The 16552-nt window shown below is 38.2% G+C and overlaps 1 protein-coding gene across 1 annotated transcript in view; it reads left to right on the forward strand.

Moving 5' to 3' along the window:
• Positions 1-16552, forward strand: part of XKR6 (XK related 6) — a 270228-nt gene that overhangs the window by 61429 nt on the left and 192247 nt on the right. The window lies entirely within an intron of this gene.

Here is a 16552-nt window from a genome sequence, read left to right on the forward strand (position 1 = left end):
ATACAGCATAACCAAGTGTAGAGTTTTGTACCATATGATTTTTTAAAAAATTCGAAGTGTTGGTTATAAGAGGATAAAGTTTATTGGAAGCCAGGAGAAGGATGGTACCAGAGAAGCAACATAATGTTAGATGATATTAGTAGAAGTGTAGTATTAAGCACATGGGAGGTAATTAGCGTGTTGTACTGGTACAAAACATTTTAGAGGATCATGGGCATTTTATAAGGGCATTGGCAAGCTGCAGAGCGATCAAGATGGTAACCATGCAGATATGAAGTCATATACAGTCAGCCCTCTGTACCTGTGGGTTCTGCATCCACAGATTCAACCAATCTTGGATCAAAAATATTAGGAAAATTCCAGAAAGTTCTAAAAAGCAAAACTTGAATTTGCTGCCTACTAGCAACTATTCATATAGCATTTACATTGTATTAGGTATTATGAGTAATCTAGAGATGACTTAAAGTGTATGAGATTAGGTTAGGTTATATGCAAATACTGTGCCCTTTATATAAGGGACTTGAGCATGTGCTGATTTTGGTATCCATGGGGGAGTAGGGGGGAGGGTCCTGGAACCAATCCCCCATGGATACCGAGGGACAACTGTAGACAGAAATGGGAATATTTAACCTAGAGAAGAAGTTAGGGTTGAGGAGGAGGTGAACATAATAGTGTTTTTCATATACAGAATTTGTAGTACAGTTAAGGAACAGGGATTTCTCCAGTTAGATCTAGAGGTTAGAACTAGTGCCAGTAGGTAGACATTAACTGAAAGACAAGTTTTTGATGCCATACACCCATACCAAATGTTGGATCACCTATACATATCCCTGCCCTTTCTCCCTCCCTTCCTCCTAAGGGAACCTTGATTTTGTCTCTGTAATCTACCCTCTCTGTAGAGGTTTGTCTTTCAAGACAGGCAGACCCCAGCTTCAGAGGGGCAAATCAAGATTAGTCTTAGCCAATCATGATAGACCCCTTTTCCTTATTGGTGACTGGCCAGATGTAGTTCTGGTCAGTAAGTTGTGTGCCAGCGGTCTTCAGACACAAGCATTCCTCTCTGATAAAAAGATTCAGCAGGGAAGAAATAATCTTCTTACCCTGGACATTGTTATATCTGCATGTGAAGCCTGGAATGATAGGTGCCATCTTGAAACCATAAGGAGAACTAAACCAGTGAGCTAGTGGCAGAGTGAAAAGAAGAATGTAGCCTTTGGTGATACTGAACCACTGAAATAACAAACCTTGGAGAGACATGACCTCAGGACTTCTTATTATTGAACAATAAAAACATGAGTTATTAATATATCCTGATATTGCTGATTTTTCCTGAATTGTATAGGACCAAAATGATGCCCAACAGAGCTGCTCTGAAATGAGAAAGATTATTTTCCAAGGAAGCAGTCTTTCTGTCTTTGGAGATATTTAAGCAAAAGTTGAGTGAACATTTGATAGACTTGGGATTCCAGCAGTGGTGAAAATTTGGACTAGTTGACTTTAGCTCCTTCCTAATTAAAAGATTCAGGCTTTACCGTTCTAAAAACAAAATAAGGAAGCAATCCGCAGTTCAGACAGAAGTTGGACTCACTTAGCTTCTCCATTTGGTGCCCTCTTAGCTCTCCTAGCATCTCTACTGTCCTGAGGGATGAATGTGGAACATAGTTTCTCATCATCCTGGATAGCCCATGATCTGCTGCTTTATATCCATAGCTTCCAGAGGGAAGGAAATAGGACACAATTGTGTTTTAGTGTAAAAGACCTTTTCTGTTGTTTAGATGCGCTGACTTATGGAGAGAAGAAAGTATCTCAGAGTAGATAACAGAAGTTTTGTTTTATTGTAGTAAAATCTTTTAGCTTAGTTTTTTTTCCTTTTGGAAAATGGACCACTTACTCCAGTGTTAATAATAGAGGATGTTGGGCTTCCCTGGTGGCGCAGTGGTTGAGAGTCTACCTGCCGATGTGGGGGACATGGGTTCGTGCCCCGGTCCGGGAAGATCCCACATGCCGCGGAGCGGCTGGGCCCGTGAGCCATGGCCGCTGAGCCTGTGCGTCCGGAGCCTGTGCTCTGCAACGGGAGAGGCCACAACAGTGAGAGGCCCGCGTACAGCAAAAAAAAAAAAAAAAAAAAAATAATAGAGGATGTTGTAGAGACACAATGAAATGATAATACATTGGAAAATAGTTGTAGTGGTAGGCATTTATTAGAAATGTTTTCTGCTATTTGAATAGTTTATAAGTCTTTATTAAATTGAGGCCAAAATAAGTAGCTCATTATTAAATTGATATCCCTGGATTTCAAGATGATAGTGAGAAGCTAAGCGATTTTAAAAACAGAAATGAATACAAATGACTCTACCTTTATTCATTATGGACATTATCAGAAACACTAGAGTTAAGTGCTTCTCAGTGTTTAACTGGATTGTCTTACTGTATTTTAGAAATAAAGGCAAAAAAAGGTTTTTAATTCAGGTTTCAATTTCACCAGAGGTGGTATAGAAAGAGAGGATTGTCCACATATTATTGTGAAGTTTCTTTTTGAACTTAGTTTTTATTTTCTCATAAAGCATGTTTGGCTTATGCTATCAGGAAAATTAATTAACATTTATGGTTACGTTAAAAAAAATGACAATCTTCTCTTACACGTTACCACAACATTTCAGAAGCTATAAGAATGACTCAAGAGTAGACAAGTTTGATTTCTGGAATTGTGACACAACTGGTAGCTTTGGGAGCTTCTCGTTTTTCTTCTCATTTTAGACTTCTGTTTCATTAACTTTCCCAAGACCCACTCTGATATTAAAACTTTTTCCTGTCCAACCCCGGATTCCTCCCTCTCCTTGCCTAACAGGATATTTTTGAACCACGGCTAACCCTGGGCACTTAGTCAATAAGGGAAAAGTTGTCTGTGGTCTTTTCTGTCCCTCTTCACGTTGCAGATTTCAGATAAAATATATAGGGCTCTTGTCTTCCTGCTCTTGGGCAGCCATATTGATCTTTCTTGGGTATTGATAGATGCCAGATCTTCTTCATGATGCCTTTCACCAAAACATAGCAATTCTGTGTTTCCTGCCTACTGTGCTCCTTATCTGTTCGGTGGTGATTAATCTCATTTTCAGCCATGAACTGAGTTAATAGATGTTAGCTTGTTAACCCTCCACCCCTTTATTTAAAAGCAAACGGACCTGGGAATGCCTGGAGATACAATTTTGGCCTTGATATGCCCTGTGAATTGTGCCCTGGACGCCAGTGTCCTCTGTGGGCGCCTGCTGCACTGAGAGGTGGCGCTTCTCCTGCCTTTCCCCCACCCTTGCTGCTGGGAGCAGTGCTAGTTGCCCTGCGTCCTGTCTTCAGCTCAATACGTAGGGCTGGCTTCCTGGGCCAGCGACCTGTGCAGTTGAACAGGGCCCCGCACTTGACTTAATGTTTTCCTGTTGCCATCCTGAAGTTCTTAACTTTTTTTTTTATAAGGCCCTGCATTTTTATTATGCACTAGGCCCTGGAAATTATATAACTTTCTCATCAATAAGCTTTGAACTCATTGCCTGCTTTCTCTCCTCCATTTGCTTCCAGCTTTCCCTGTGGGCTTTCTGTGCTGCCTCATAGCTTCTGCTCACCCCACTTACTTCACCCCCCACCCCATGTACGACTACCTCACATAGTGGAATCTGCAGGAAACATAAAGTCTGAATTACCTAGTAACTGTCTAGCTGGTATCTGTCAAGGCTACCTGTTAAGATCCTCACAGCTGTTTTTTGTTTTAACATCTTTATTGGAGTATAATTGCTTTACAATGGTGTGTTAGTTTCTGCTTTATAACAAAGTGAATCAGTTATATGTCCCCATATCTCTTCCCTCTTGCGTCTCCCTCCCACCCTCCCTATCCCACCCCTCTAGGTGGTCACAAAGCACCGAGCTGATCTCCCTGTGCTATGCAGCTGCTTCCCACTAGCTATCTATTCTACATTTGGTAGTGTATATATGTCCATGCCACTCTCTCACTTCATCCCAGCTTACGATTCCCCCTCCCCATGTCCTCAAGTCCATTCTCTACGTCTGCGTCTTTATTCCTGTCCTGCCCCTAGGTTCTTCAGAACCGTTTTTTTTTTTTAGATTCCATATATGTGTCTCACAGCTGTTTTAAGGTTAGTCCCCTTGGGATCGACAGTATCATTCCATTATGTTTACATTTTCATTTGGGTCCTTTAAGTCCCTCACTATTAATATTTTTAGCGTTTAGCTATATACATATCTAATATTGTGTAATATAGTCTGCTTAAACCAGTCTGATTAGAAGAAAACATTTATTCAGAAATACGGAGAGAGGTGACATTATTAAGAATCTGAATACTTGCCAAGAGATCAGGACTCCAAGCTAGGCAGCTGTGTTTGAAGGATTATGTAGTATAATGTATATGAACGTACTTTGTAAACTCTAAATTTTTGCCAAGTGCCAGTTTTCTTAAACATAATTGTTTATCATCCTGTGTGCTGTTGATGGGAATGTAAACTAGTAGAGCCACTGTGGAAAATGATGTGGTAGTTCATCAAAAAATGAGAAATAAAATTACCATATGATCCAGCAATTCCAGTTCTGGGTGTATACCCAAAAGAATTGGAAGAATCTTGAAGAAGTATTTGTACACCCATGTTCATAGTAGTGTTATTCACAGAAGCCAAAAGGCGGAATCAGCCAAGTGTCCATTGATAGATGAATGGATAAGCAAAATATAGTCTGTACATACGAATGAATATTATCCAACCTTAAAAAGGAAGGACACAAAAAATAAACACATGAACCTGGAGGACTTTACGCTAAGTGAAAGAAACCAGACACAAAAGGGCAAATACTGTATGATTCTGCTTACGTGAGGTACCTATAGAGTAGTCAGATTCATAGAGACAGAAAGGAGAATGGTGGGTGTTGGGGGAAGTGGGGAAAGGGGAAGGGGCAATTACTGTTTAGAGGCTGCAGAGTTTCAGACAATACGAAATGAATTGTGGAGATGGATGGTGGTGGCGGCACAGCAGTATGGATATATACTTACTACTGCTGAGCTGTACACTTACAAGTGGTTCAGATGGTTAAAAAAAACTTAGTTGTAACTTTTATCTCGGGGGAAAAAAAGGAAAGTAATAACCCTCATCAAGTTGGGGAGTGAGGAGTGTGTGGAGAAACAAAAGTGGCAGAATGTTGATAGTTATTGAAAGTGAGTTGAGGGTACATGAGGGTTCATGGCACTAGTCTATTTACTTCATATACATTTGAAATTTTCCGTAGTGAAAATTTTTTAAATGGTTGCCATTCAGTTTAGAAGACCAAATTTATTCATCGGGATTCTAGTGGCTGCTGCAACCCTCCATAACGATGGACATTTCCAGTGATGAGAGAGGGATATGGCCAGTGAGGAACGGAACAAATTGTGAGGCTTTCTGATTAGAAGGATGGTGTCGCTTTTCACAGAGAAGGACATTGAAAGGGGTGTGACTTCAGAGGGCAAGAGTATCTCATAGGAAGTTGAAGTACCTGAGTCCCTCTTATTTGCTTTCCTTTTACTAGGACAGTTACTGACTGAGGCCAGGAAAACACTAAAATTTTTTATTGTGCTCTTAATAACTGTATACCTTCTTCTTATGAGCCCAGACCGGGCTGTAGTTGTTGCCTGTGTTGTTGGGAATTACAAAAAAAGAATGACACTGTAAAGTTAATAGTAAAAACGCGAATGGCCTGCACTTCATTGAACGTGGACTTGTCATAGACATCTCTACATTAAGAAAGTGTGGTTCTGTTTTCCAACAGAGGCACTTTTTTCTATTTGTTTCAATGCCAAACACAGGCACTTTCTTTCCCATCATGGGCAGAGTGACCACCCAGTTATAAAATGTTTCAACTATTAGTCTGATCATTTCTTTTAGATTAACACAGACTCTCTTCGCAGGGCTGAAGCATCTCAAAGAGATAGAAACCTTTTAATCTACTTCTAAGAAAACTAGACATCAGAAAGCAGAAACATTCTGATATGTGTATACACATTAAACTTCAAAATGTACAAATCCGGTCTTCTAGCCATTGTAAAACAAAGGATGAAGGAGAGGAAAATAGAGTTCTCTTGGTTATAAAAGATACATAATGTGAGGAATTTGATACAAGAACAATGAAAGTACATTTTGTTTGCCTTGTATAGAAAATATCTAATTAAGCTTAATTATATGATGGGCTGGTTGTGGGCACAACTCAGATCATTCTGTAGACATAAAGAAAAGGCTTGCAAAGAAGTAAAGTATCTACAGCTCACGGTAGAGGAAGCATATTACTTTCTAAAATAAACAGATCTTACATTTCTTTCTAGATCAGTACCAACAGTTCTAACAGAATGTGGGCAGAACCCTTAAATGTTGAACCTAAGAAACTTGACATCTTGCCCCACCTACCAGAATAAGGTGAAAATACTCGCTGCTTATTTTCATTTACTAGAACATAAATATGTTGATTTCCTGCTCAGATCTATAAATGTGGTGGCCATTGACTTTTAGCATTTGCTAAAATTATCAAAAGTGAAAGGGACAGCATATTCTACAAAGTTTCAAAATGAATAGCCCGTACATACATACATGTAAAGGGAAGCATACATACAATAATTGCAGGATATAATGGCTAGTTAGTGGGGGATGGCATCAGCTTGTATTCTTTATAACAGTAATCATACTTTTCAATTAAATGTCTATTTTACCTGGATGTCTGTTATCTAATTTTAATAATTTCAGTATGGGAGAACTAGGCCACTGCCACGCACCCAGCTACTGCGGTAAGCACAAATGAATGGCAGTGTAATCTGAACATGTGTTCGCAGACTGATCAAATTATATTAGGGCATTTGTTTAATGGAATTTCTTGCTTGAGTTTGTACCTGTTCCATCACTGTGAGAGAGAATAAGGCATAAGATAAGGCAATTTCAAATATACTTCTAATAGGGAATCTTATTAAATATGCTTGCTTTCCTGTACTGTTGTAATTAACTTTTCGTCAATGTGTTTTCTTCCAAGACTGATTTATCCACTGTGTACATTTTGAATACCTACTATGTATAAAACATTAAGCTAAATACTGAGAGAAGTGGAAGATACAAAAATCAATGACAGCTCGTGCTTTCAAACTTAGAAGTCATTTCACAAGCTGAACTGTCAGTTGAAGACTGAAAAGGTGCTACATGTTAGGAGCACATAGGGAGCCTCTTAAAAGAGTGTGGGAGGAGTAGAAGTCAGGCTGCAAAGAGCTAAGGAGTTAAGGGTGAGAGATGAACACAGTCCCTGGTGCACTTAGGATAAAGCCACAGCCCTCATCGGGCCACGTGAGATGGCTGGCCTGGCTGGTGCCTGTGTGCTCTCCGTCAGGGTCTGTTGACAAACCACCCTTCTTTCTGGTCCTGCCAAGTCACGGTGTTCTCTGCTGTCCAGCGCTTTCACATATCTGGTTCCCTCTGCCTGGAATGCTACTTCTCTTGTTCTTTGCCTGGCCAGTTTCTGCTCAGCCTTTAGATCTCATGAAATGTCACTCCTTCCAAGAGACCCCGCCATTGCTGCTAGGTAGGACCACAAACACACAGGTCGTACGGAATGGCAGCCCAATCTAAATTAAGCCCCCCTAATGATACTGTTATAGACGCCAGTGTTTTTCCTTTGTGTCAGCTAACATTTTGAATCCATAAATACATCTGCTTATCTGTGTAATGGAATCATAAGCTCCCTGAGGGAGGGGCCTTGCTAATTTGTGTCCCCAGGCTCTGGTACATAGTCACTTTTCAGGAAATATTTTTGAGTGAATGAACAAATGTAGATCACTCTTCAAATATGGCATTTTGGCAGTAAAGAAAAAGAGGAAGAAGGACATTCTAAAGTCAGTGATGTGTTCAAGGAAATGGATCGTGCCTCAGTCTCAGGATCAGGAGATCTGAATGTGTCTGTAGGCAAAAGGAAAGGAGCCATTGGAGGGAAAACAGAAGATGTAAACGAAGGATTAAAATTCCACAGGAGCTGTGTGATAGAGGAAGAGTTAGCCTTAGAAGAAGATCCCTGTGTACCCTTAGATAGGAGAGAGAGAAGGGTTTGGAAATTGTAATCTATTAGTGAGGACTCAAGTAAAATTAATATTAATCTGCTGATAATTTCCACAACACTTTCAATTATAGTGGCCTAACATCTAAAGAAAAATGAAGGTTGAAAATGTTCAAAATTGTGTACGTGCCAGTGGTTACGCACCATGGCTCCCAGTGAGAAATGATGCATCGTGATTGTTAGGCCCATTTCCCGTAAACTTTTGAGGGTGGAGGGCTCCTGCAGGTGCCAGCATCTAGTCGTGCCAGGGTAGACGCGCCTCCTTGACCTGCTGAATAATTCAGGGATTCTGCCTCTGGTTAGTGCTGATTTGGAACAAATTGTGAAAATGATTATAGAGTTAAGACCATTTTTAAATGGACAAATAGTTTTTTTAGCATTGTTTGTTTCTCCTACCTAGGAGGCTGATTTTCTTCAGTGATGTTTTACTGGGAAGCCTGACCAGTTTCATGTATTGTTTATAATAGTGGGTATCACATAATATAGCAAGACTGTAATTAAAAAAAAAATATTTGATTATTGGCTGCATTGGGTCTTCATTGCTGCGCGTGGGCTTTCTCTAGTTGCGGCGAGCCGGGGCTACTCTTTGTTGCGGTGCGTGGGCTTCTCATTGCAGTGGCTTCTCGAATGTTGCAGAGCATGGGCTCTAGGCGTGTGGGCTTCGGTAGTTGTGGCACGCGGGCTCAGTAGCGGCGGCTCGGGGCTCTAGAGCGCAGGCTCAGTAGTTGTGGCGCACGGGCTTAGTTGCTCCGCGGCATGTGGGGTCTTCCCGGACCAGGGCTCGAACCCGTGTCCCCTGCACTGGCAGGCAGATTCTTAAGCACTGCGCTACCAGCAAAGTCCCAAAACTGTAATTTTGAAGGAGCTGGGTTTGGAGTCTAAGATCACTGGAGAAGTCCAAAGCAACAACACACTTTTACTGGACTGGCGCCGGCTCTCGGATGGAGGGTATGGTAGACAATCAATAACTGACTTTGAGGCACACGCACACTGAGCTATTGGATAGCCCATTAGATCCTTAAAAGTAAACTCAAAACCTTGCAACTTGCCCCTGCTATATAGGAGTCAGGAGTGAAAGTGGACTTTGCCTGCCAGAATGTGGTGTGCAGATTTAAGAACGTTAGAAGAAGCAAGCGATGGCCAGCTTCAAGAAGCACAGTGCCCAGGACCATGTTGATAGTTTATATCAGGAGTGACAGCTGAGTGCCTCTGTGGTCCTCAACAATTCTCACATTCACAGGGTGGCTCTCAAGACGTGACTCAAAGCTATAAATTCTTTTCCATTTTGAGAAATCAATCCATAGTCTTGAAATGCTGAAATAGGAAAACATCCTTGAAAAACATTTTAATTGTAATTATTACATATATAACAAAAATTACTTTATAAGTAGACAGTCCTTCTCCGCATTCTTATATGTTTTAAGAGTTTCTTAGATAGCTTTTCATAATTTTCGTGTTTTTCCCTTTCTTACTCATACTGCACGCCTTTTAAAAATTATTTTTGAAATGAACATATATTTCTGTTCAGCAATGTCATTTATGCACTTAGTAATACAGGTATTCCCCAGTTTTCAAAAGTTCGCTTTATGCCACTTCGTTTTTAAGAAAGTCCTACTTTAGTGCCTGTTTTCACTAACCAGAAGAATTCTGAGGAGGATTTTTGCTCTTATGAAAAAAGACAAAAAGCAAAATAGGGTTCAGTGTCTGTTTTCCAACTAGCTGTGACAGAGGCAGTGCACACCCAAAGCAGGTAAAGCGGCCCCACTGAGCTCCTTCCCCAGGAACCGCACTCAGCATCTCGGCATGCAGCCACCATAGCTTTGAAATGTATGAGCATCTGTGCTTTATCTTGATTTATTTTGTGCATCCGTTAGCAAGATTGCTTCCTTGCTTTATGCCATTTTGGCTTATGAAGGGTTTCATAGGAACGCTGTCCTTTCAGATAGATAGTGGGTGAAGCCTGTATATCTAGGACACCTCCCCACAGCTATATGAGATGACACATAATTTTTTTGAAACAGCTTCCTTTTGACCGATGTTAGGATTGTTTTCCAGATTTTTTCTTTCATTTTTTGTATATTAATATTACTGGTGTAGTATTGTCATTATAAATAGTCTCCATGTACAAATAATTTTGCTTACATGAAAGAAGAAGTATAAAGGATCCTAGTCCCAGAAGTCAAATTTGTGGGTTAAAAGCATGTGGGTTTCTACACTTCTATAGATATTGCCATTGTTCTACAAAAATTTAGCACCAGTTTACACCTCTCCCAGTGGTAGATTTGAGCACCGCATCCCCCAGATTCTTGATAATCATTCTTCATCTGTTAGTATGTTTTAATTTGCATTTCTTAAGTTTTGAGTGAATTTGAAGGTATTTTCATATGTTTACAGATCATTTTTATTTCTCAGTGAATTGTCTATAATCATTGCCCATTTTCCAGTGGATTGTCTTTTTCTTAGCAATTTGTAAAAACTGTGGATATTAATATTTGATGCAAATATTTACCTTGGTTTATTGTTTGTTTTTAATTGATTTTTTGTTTGGTTTGTCTTTTGTAAAATCAATTGTAACTTCTTTTTGACTTCTAGTTTTTTTTTTTTTTTTTTTTTTTTTTTGTGGTACGTGGGCCTCTCACTGCTGTGGCCTCTCCCATTGTGGAGCACAGGCTCCGGACGCGCCGGCTCAGCGGCCATGGCTCATGGGCCCAGCCGCTCCGCGGCATGTGGGATCTTCCCAGACCGGGGCACGAACCCGTGTCCCCTGCATCGGCAGGCGGACTCTCAACCACTGCACCACCAGGGAAGCCCTCTAGTTTTTTTTAATCATAATTAAAGTCCTTCCTGTGTTTCAAAATTTATTTAAAAAATTTTTAAAGTATTTTTATAGTCTCATGTTTTAACTTTAAATGTGGTATACCCAGAATTTGTTTTGGCTTAAGGAATGAAGTTAAAGATTCGGCCTTAAGTTTTCCAAATTGCTAGAATTGTCTCAATGTCATTTTTTGGAGCATTTTCCCTTCTTCCTATAGAATCCTTGAATTTGAGATTTTCTGACTGATAAATGTATTTATAGTAACATCTAAACTAAGGGACTGATTTTCATGAGAATGTATTTTACATTGGATGCTCTTGAACAGATAGGCATTGTTTTTAAAGAAGTTTGATTCTATGATTTGTTGAAATTTATTTTTTTTTAAATAAATTTATGGACTTCCCTGGTGGCGCAGTGGTTGAGAGTCCGCCTGCCAATGCAGGGGACACGGGTTCGTGCCCTGGTCCGAGAAGATCCTACATGCTGCAGAGCGGCTGGGCCCGTGAGCCATGGCCACTGAGCCTGCGCGTCTGGAGCCTGTGCTCCGCAGCGGGAGAGGCCACAGCAGTGAGAGGACCGCGTACCGCAAAAAAAAAAAAAAAAAAAAAAATATATATATATATATATATATATATATATAAAATTTATTTATTTTGGCTGCATTGGGTCTTTGTTGCTGTGTGCGGGCTTTCCCTAGTTGTGGCGAGCGGGGTCTGCTCTTCGTTGTGGTGCGCAAGCTTCTCACTGCAGTGGCTTCTCTTGCTGCGGAGCATGGGCTCTGGGCGCGCAGGCTTCAGTAGTTGTGGCGCATGGGCTTAGTTGCTCCATGCATGTGGGATCTTCCTGAACCAGGGTTCGAACCTGTGTCCCCTGCATTGGCAGGTGGATTCTTAACCACTGTGCCACACCAGGGAAGCCCTGTTGAAATTTATAATTAACTTACTGGCACTCAATGATTTTATTAAATGGGAGACCTCAATTTATCAGTCTTGAAGTGACAAATGGAGTTTTATGATTAATATAACAAGACTGAGTATAAAATTACTTGCCTTAATAAGCTATAAAGCATGTCTTCTGAGTATTAAAATCTCACTACTTTATCATTAAAGGTCTTGACCAAAGTGAGAGTAGTGAAAATTGTGGAATTCAAAGAATAGGGTCAAATATTTGTTGTTGTTGCATTCTCTGGGTTGGATGGATTGGTTCAGGTAATATGATAGAACTGTAACTTGTATAACAAAACATACTGTGATTGAAGCAAAGGGGGGAAATGAAACTGTGAACATAGTATGGGTGAGGATAAAAGTTACTTAAGGGAAAGACCTGAGTTTTGGAGAGGCAGCTACTTTTCGTTTTTTGCCAAAGAATGCTAGCAAATATGAATTGAGAAGAACTGTGGGTTCTCTTTGTTGATGTAAGACACAGATTTGGAATTTACAGATAAGTGAATGTTTAAGGTTTATAGCAAAAGCGTATCTATCAATTATTTATGTCTTCTTTGAAATATATTGCAGCTGAAAAAAGCAGGGATCTGTGACATACATGATACATTGACTGTTTACAGATCAGACCAGCATGCAGTTTTCCTTGATGAAGATGTGAATGCATCACAATATAAAACTTATAGAATCATCTTATGAACATCAGTGGGAAATGAACTTCAGAGCTCATTGGTTTTGTTTTTAATATTTTCACTTGAGGCAAGCCTTAGCCTAAACCTAGATATGACTCAAAACAGTTCTTTTCTTCTTTATTCTAAATACTTAAGTGTAAATTACAGTTTATTCCTCTAAAGTGTGGTTCTGAGACCTAGAAACTTCAGAGTCAAACCATTTAACTTTGTACCAGTTGTCCAGATACTAAATTTAGTTGGAATTCACATGAAAAATGAAGGAAGATAAGCTAACTCAGACGTGTTTATAGACCCTTGATTTAAGACAAACATAGAGCTTAAATTGAATCATGTGTATATATTTTGATATTTTTTGGTAATGTACCATATTCCTACACAAAGAATTTCATTGGTATAGATCAAGCAGAGAAATGAAAAACATTGAACAATGTTAGTATAGACTCTAATGGTAATTTATGTATTTAATTTAATTTAATTTAATGGATATGTATGAATGGTATAAAAAATTTATGAGATATTTGTCTTCATTACACTATAGTTAAGGCCAACTCCTTAAGTAGCTTTGGCAGCAGAATTTCTGATTTTAAATTGTGGCTTCAGGTGAATGAAATACTCTTCTATTAAGTGATTTTAGTTTCCTGGCTGACATAACCTTACAAAATAGTCTGAGATGTTTATACTTGGGGTTGAAACCACCAGTGCTCTCCAAATGAAGGATAATTAATTTTCAGGATTGATGTAGGGTTTTGAAAACACAAGCTTCACGTGGAAAGAGACCAACTGGTGACTGGCGTTCACTCGCAGCATGAGCGTGGGGCTTCTGAGTGGGTTTTGTTTCCAGTCCTGCAGTCTCATTCAGCTGTCGTGTGATACATACCGATGTCCTCCTCTCATGGAAACAGCAATCCTTATTTTCTGTCCCCTTAGCATTATAGCCGAGACCGGAGACAAAAAGTTAGGAAATAAAAGGCTAGGACCCCACTCGCTGAGGTTTGGAACCATCTTTCATATTCAGCATTTGACTTCCAGTGCTTCGAAACATTCAATATTTGTGCAATGAGTGAACGCTCACTTTGTAGAAACAGGTTAATTTTCACTTACTACTAGCATTACTGTTGGACTAGGAGTTCTAAATACACAAAAATGTGTTTCTTAGGGCCAGATCATTGTTCTGGTTCAGCGTTACACTTTACTTTCTTGCCTTGGTTTATGTGCGTAAGGAAGTGCTAAGTTGCTGTCTAACATCATTAGCTTCGTTAATGATATTGTTATATTTAACTCTGTAAGAAATAAATAAATGTTTCATAATCTCAGGAGATGAATAAAATATTACTCTTGCTTTGTTGAACCACCTTGGAATTAAATTGTCATTATTGTTACACCCAGCAAGCTGACAGGGTAAGAAGAGCACACTTTCTAAATAAGGTTGTGGTACTCTGGATGGAAATGTGTACGTTTTCATTTTTCTGAGATTAATAATGCCTTCTAATATTTTACATTTTAGTGTCATGTTCAAGGTTTCATTTCATGACCATTTGTTCATTCACATGTATTTTTATTTTTAGCTCTAAGCGAAAGACATGAGGCCTAAGACTGAAATGAGGTTGTTTTGAGGCCATCTGATTTCTGGCTAGAAGGTGTGCGATCGCCTCGTCCTGAAACCACTGCAGACAGAATGGTAATGGCAAAGCCTGAGACAAAGAGAGGCCTTCAAGTTTTTCCATGTCTCCTCTCCTACCCCAATTCCTTTCTTTTTAAGCTTAAAATTTTAAGTTGTGAACAAAAGGTATTAAACAACATGCTGCCATTCTAACTAAACTGGTTCAAGTGTTTAATAACAAAAGGATTAATTATATAAAACTACATATTAATTAAACCTTTTAGAGTTGTTTAAACATAACTTTAAAAAGAAATGAGCTCTTGTGAGGTACTTAAGTAACAACAAAATATTTATTATACGAAAGCACTTGAGCCCATTAGGTATTTGCAGATTGAAATAATGTTTTTCCTTTGAAAACCGATACAGCTTGCTCTTAACAGGGACTGCGGGCTTCATAAGGTTTTCAGAGTAGGAAGTAAGGATTCTTGCCACAGCTTTGCTTTTCTGTCTTAAAGAATTTTGATGTTTTATGTATGTGTGTGTTTTTTGCTTTTTACTTTTTAAAAGGTAAAGTGCCCATTAAGAATGTTAGTTGTATCAGTTAAACTCTGCTCTAATTATTACATGTATCTTAGTTCAAAATATATTTTATAGTTGAAGATAACAGCACTCTATTATAGTGAAACATTTTTCAGGGAGTGTAGTGGCTCTCTTTATTAAGTTTATTCCAACGGACCATGTCCTGTTAAATGTGTTGATATAGCCATGCTGATAAGACAATCACTATCCCTCCACCCCCCCAGGATAGAATTTCAGTAGATTCTTTGCTCAAGTTCGAATTTTATACTAAGCCACTTTTTCAGAAGAAGTGGCTCTTCATATTATTTCATTTCCTGTACTACATGTAACAGCATTAATAGCAAAAATAATATTATAAATGTACTTATATTTAGTCTAAATTATGCATCAGTTTGTTTAATTGATGAGGTGCTGAGAAAATGAAATTGTCATCCTATTCCGGAGAGTAACGCAGAGGGCAAATTCTAAGGAACTGACAACAATAAGAATTATTATTATTTTTTTAAGTCATGCTTATTTTCATGTTCTCTTCTAGAGGCTCAGTTGTAATATAGTTCTAAACATCACCTCATTTCCTTACAAACAGTGTTTTCTTAAAAACAGTATTACAAATAGTATTTTACTGACAGTATTTTCTCAGATGTTGAGAGTGACTTAAAATTTATAAAATATATTCTTCTTATTCATGTATGTGACTTTCTGTGATAATAGACTTATTCACATGTTACGTAAATCCAGGCACTGTTTTGGTTGACTGGAGTGCAATGACTGTATATCTGTGACCTCAATTTATACTTAGATAATTCAGCCTAGCCTTGTTCTAAAGAAAAGCAATGTACAATAGGTTGTTTCCTTGTTTTATCTTATCTCTTAATTTGTTGTTTTACTCTTCTTTTGGAAATGTGAACTCTGAACTCCTGATTTTCTATGGAAAAATTAAATAGGCTGGTCTAAATAGCATGGTTTTTAAGCCTGTAGTTAGAAGAATTGATCATATAGGTCATTTTTGTGTATTAATGTTTTAATGAGAATTACTGATTATTTTTATTTTTAGAAATTCTCATTTCTTGTATTTTCCCAAACAAAATTGTTTTTCTTTTTCAAATAAAGCCTATCTAGATTGACCCTTTTTGAGCTTACAAGAACTTTGAAGGTCATCTTTCTTATTTCATGTGCTAAAAGTTAATGAAATAGAAGCACAAAGACTTTCACCACTACTAACTGGCTAAAACATAGTTTCTAAAGGTATGAGTTACATAAGAATGAAATCAGTAATTTCATTTATGCATCTGAATGTCTGTTACCTTAATGGTAGCTTTTCAAAGAAAATAAAGACAAATCTAATACCACTTTAAAGCCTGAAGCTGTAAATATGAAGATATTTTGACCCAGTAAATATTTAAATAGGTAATGTATATGAGTATAGTTTAATATTTATTTTGTTATAAGTAAACTTCCTTGTTATTAAGGAAAACTTTAATATTAGACTCACAAGCATATAACTGTAAATGAGAAAAAAAATTAACTTTAAAATGTTTTGAAAATTATAAAAGTAAATATTGACCTTTTCTAAGAAAGTCTTTTCCTTTTGACATTGTTTAATTTTTTTTCCTTTTTGTTTTTTAGGTTTGCAATTTTTTTTGGTGATGGCATGTTCAGAATCTTGGATCCCTAAGTTGAATATGTTGGAAATATTTAGGAACTCTGGAAATTGTTGTTTTTGTATATATAATGACTTTCTAGGTGAACCAATAGATTTAATAAAAAGTATATAAAAGAATAGGCATTATAATTTTGTATTTCTAAGTTAGCATG

The sequence above is a fragment of the Phocoena phocoena genome, chromosome 6, assembly GCF_963924675.1.
Source record: "Phocoena phocoena chromosome 6, mPhoPho1.1, whole genome shotgun sequence".
NCBI classification, from domain to species: domain Eukaryota; kingdom Metazoa; phylum Chordata; class Mammalia; order Artiodactyla; family Phocoenidae; genus Phocoena; species Phocoena phocoena.